Source organism: Artibeus jamaicensis, unplaced genomic scaffold (genome assembly GCF_021234435.1).
Source record: "Artibeus jamaicensis isolate MK-2021 breed Jamaican fruit bat unplaced genomic scaffold, CSHL_Jam_final contig_3176, whole genome shotgun sequence".
Lineage (NCBI taxonomy): Eukaryota > Metazoa > Chordata > Mammalia > Chiroptera > Phyllostomidae > Artibeus > Artibeus jamaicensis.
In genome coordinates, this window is record NW_026521740.1 from 4,697,439 (window position 1) to 4,702,072 (window position 4,634).

Sequence of the window (4,634 nt, forward strand, 5' to 3'; positions counted from 1 at the left end):
TGCCGTTGAATAGGAGACGAGGAGAAGGAAATCATACATGAGGAATTCAGGGGAGGGGAAGATAGTTTTAAGTAGAGTGGCAAATTCTGAAGAAGGTGAAGGAATTAGTCATGTGGAATTCTGGGGGCAGAGTGTACAAGGCAGAAGGAACAGCTGGTGGGAAGGGTACAATTATCCATACCACACTGAATTATATAAGTCTTCCTTATTAGAATTCCCAATACGTACACACTCTCACGTTAAAATATTTTGTTATGCATACTTGGGCTTTATTTGAGGAGAAGGGTCTTTCCCTCCTCCCTGTGGCAGATGGTTTCACGTGTTGTTTTGTAAATGTGATAAGGAAGACAAGGTATTTCAGAAGACCTTCCATTTGCATGCAACTCAGATGCCTTATCTTCTTCATTGCCCCTGAAGAGACTCGAGAACCATTCATTCGGAAGATGTAGAGGCAGACACTGTGTTTTCTTTGCTTCAGCACTTCCTTCCATCAAATTAGAGAGCAACCCAGCTGTTAGTGCTGACATGCTATATCCTTAGAGAACTACTTCTTTCCAAAGGAGGAAGGTGTCCCAGAAACCACATTCCCAGGTTTCTATTCAGTAGGGGGGAGCTCATAACCCAAAGCACTGAGTTTTTATTGACAAATAATTCAGTCAGTGAAGTATTTTAGATCAGTATTATTCTCAAATTATCCTCAAATATTACCTACACAAATGCTAATTCACTGAAATTTTATTGTGTTAATATATTTTAAAAGGCCACAACTTTATTAAGAAAAAAGTAGACTCTCTTTATATACAGCTTTTTTTCCCCTGCCAATACTGACCACCTTTCTGTTTTTATTAAGCTGTTTCCATTTCCTAAAATGGTCTTTACCCTGCCCACCCCATGTGAACTGGCCATCAGTTATCCCATTGTTTCTTATTTTAGGTCCTAAACAAAACATCTGCCATAATCAGATATATTTCAGTTCATCTGTCCATCAAACTGTCTGTCTATCTAATGACACTCTGTCCTCCCTCTGGAGAGCAAGGGTCTTCTCCACATTGCTTGATTCCACACTCCATGAGCCTAGAATAAGGCCTGCCACATGTTGTAGGTACTTAGTGTATATTTTCCCAGAAGTAGAGAAGATGGTAGTAGTCTGAAATAATGAATATATTTTAATTTTATCATTAAACTATAAAAATTTATAGCTCATATGCTAAATTTTATAACTTTTTAAAACTTTTGCAGAACTCAGAATTATTCATTCTTCTTAATTATCTTCAATATTATGAAAAATTAAAATTTAAGATTTTAATATATTGAGGAATATGAGGAATGATACCTAGACATCATTATGGTAAAAAAATGTCTCCTATAGAAATTACTGATGACTTTTTGTAAAAAAAAAAAAGAAAGAAAGAAAACTTTTTAGATGATATAAAGACAAACCTTTGAGCCAGTCTTCCAGGGAAGATCTACCATCAGACATACCAAAACAAGTAAATTATAATTCTTAGTAAATAAAGTTTACCCAACCCTTTCCCACATCAAAAACCAAAGCTACTGCTGAGCTGATAAAGGGGGAATGAAATTTGGGTAGGTTAACATGCCACTGTTCTTCCTGTGCTTAATCATACAGGGCCATTTTCATTGAATGAATTCTTCTTAGGCCTGTAAGCCTTTAGGTTCATTTCCAGAGTTCTAAAAAAGTTGATTATGACAGTTTGGGCCATTTTTTCTTTGTTTTTATGAAGGAGTGAACTTTCAGAGTTCCTTACTCAGCCAGTTTAATGACATCATTCTTTTTAAAACAGATTTTATTTTTAGAGAGAGGGGAGGAGAAGGTAGAAGAGAGGAAGAGAAACATCAATGCGTGGTTGCCTCTCACATGCCCCTTACGGGGGACCTGGCCTACAACCTACGTATGTGCCCTGACTGGGAATCAAACTGGTGACCCTTTGGTTCACAGGCCAGTGTTTCATGTACTGAGTCACACCAGCCAGGGCCTAATGACATCATTCTTACGTCATTAGGATATGATGTCCATATGTTTAACAACTGTCCATATTTTATTATATCTCCATGTAGCAATTTAAAAATGGCTATGAATTCTTTGGCACTCCCTTTGTGGGGAGACAGGGTCCATGTCCTTTTCCCTTGATTCCACACAGGTTTGTATTTAGTTGAGCCAAAAGTGCCATGTAATTTCCAAGAATATGTTTATTTAAAAAGCCTCATAACTTCTGCCTTACTCTTTGGGGATGATTATACTGGATAAAACCAGTCTCCATGTACGAAGCCCAACTGCACCAAGACTGCAATGCTAGAGAGGTCATTCTTAGTTGTCCCACGTACAACTGTAGCGAAGCTCCTTGCCAACAGGCAGCATCAACTGCCAGACTTACGAAAGACCTAGCCTGGATGTACAGCCCCATAAAGACTGCAGGTGACTGCAGCTCTGGACATCTAACTACCATTGTGTGAGAGACCCCCGAGTGAAAACTGCACAGCTTGCCTCTTCCCCAATTCTTGACCCTCAAAATCATGAATGTTTGACACCACCAAGTTTTAGAATAATAAGTTCTCCACCAAAAGTAACTGAAACATGAGGATACCTGGCCCACCAGGAGCCTCTTTTTATTGCCTGTCTTTTCTCTTGGTTTTCAGCTTGGTCGAGTTTGCAATACACTGTGGTCTTTTCTATTGAAAAATAAATGCTGTATATGAAAAGCTGTAGAGGCGCTGGATGGTGCTATCTTCTTACAAAGAATATTTAATGTTATCTGGGCCGGCATATAGGGCATAGGTGGTCTCCCTGATCCAGTGGACTGTGGTCTATTTCTTGCATACTCTCATTCTTACGGCTTAACCCTGGGTTGTTTATCAGACTCGCTTCCTTGGCAGGTTCATTTTTTTCCTTTTTAAAGCTGAAAACTCCTCTTAGCTTTTTAGCCTCTTATAACTAACTCAGTTTGATTTCTTAGAAAATTGTTCCAAAATGCATAATTTTGGAGTCTGCTAATGCCTCAAAAGGATGCCTCAAGGGAAGGTTGCACCTAATATGTCAGGTTCACATCTGTGTGTTTTGCTTTTCTCTCACAAGTCTCTCCTGAAGTCCTGGGTACCTTGAATATTTTATGATATCTTCAAATGGTTGTCCTTTTTATGTTTTTTTTATTCAGCTTTTATAGATCTTTGTGGGATGATTGGATTGACACCAGTTAGTCCATCACACTCAGCACGAAAGTTTTACTTGCAGAATTTTTTCCTCCATATATGTGATATCCTCTGTGCTTACTTGTTTATTTATTGTACGTGTTCTTACTCTGGCACCTTGAGAGCAGGAAGTTATTGTTTTGTTCAGAATGTATTTCCAAAGCCTAGAAAAATGCCCGGTATGAAGAAAGCACTCACTCAGTAAATACAGGCTTAGGCAAAAGTAGGTTTATAATTGTTAATATGAAGAATGATACAATAATAAATAATAATAATATAAGAATAAACTCTGCATTTTGTATACTCACAACTGTAACTACTTCTGCCACACCTTGTGTTCTCTTTTTTGGGTTATTTTTTATTTTAAGTATTGTTCAAGTACAGTTTTCTTCCCTTTACCCATGTCTATTTTTTTAGAAGTCTGAAAAGGCTTACATTAAACTGAAAGGGCTTCTTCTACTTGAAGAAACATTGGATTCAAAGATATAAAATATTAGTTTTGTTTCTTGAATAATTACTAAATGCCTGCTCCCTGTCAATCGCTGTCTAATTCCTCAGGGTACCAGTATACATGATATGGGTTTTTTCCTCTCAAAGGGCACAAGGACTACTGATTTCAAATAATTGATGAACTGAAGTAAAGGCAATATTGTAATGATTTTTTTATTTCATTTTTTAATTTAAAAAGTTATTTAAAATATGATCAAAATGTTTAAGATCCCTTAATGAAATAATTTCTTTGTGTGTTGTTGGCTTCTATACAGGATGGCATATTCAACACTTTCTGTCATTACCCAGACTTACAAGAAAGCATAATGCAAATCAAATTCTCCATGGAGACTATGGGGGGGGACAAGAGAATTTGGGAGACAACCGCTTTGAAGGGCCAGGCACAAGGAAGAGACAGCAAAAGAGACATCAAAAAGCATTCACGGAGGTGAGGGAAAAGAATGTGATCTTTTTAGGCCTGGGTTTCCTTATCTGAAACATAGAAATCATATTTAACTTATGAAACCATTGGGAAGAGGATTGTTGCCAACAGAACTGTTAGTATGGTACTTGGTGTTTAGTAAACACGCATAGATATCTTTGCTTCTGTTTCTTATAAAACAACAGCAACTTGGTGCTCAAGAAACAAATGTTATTGCTGCATCATAAGCTAATGTCCTTGTCAGCAGCAGTACCTGGGATACCTGCTCTTTGAATCACCGCTTATCTTACTTGCTTCAATAGAAAAATGAAAGCGCAGACATGATACGTAGACTAGAAATGTGAAACCTAACAGATGACTTCTTCCATTGTGTTTTTACCGAAGAGACATACTCCAGACTAAGAGTTTCTTCCACTTTTTCAAAACATTCACTTAGTTGTTGAACCTCTGAGTAATTGTAATGTTTTCTATGAATAAATGCCATGAGGATCACAAT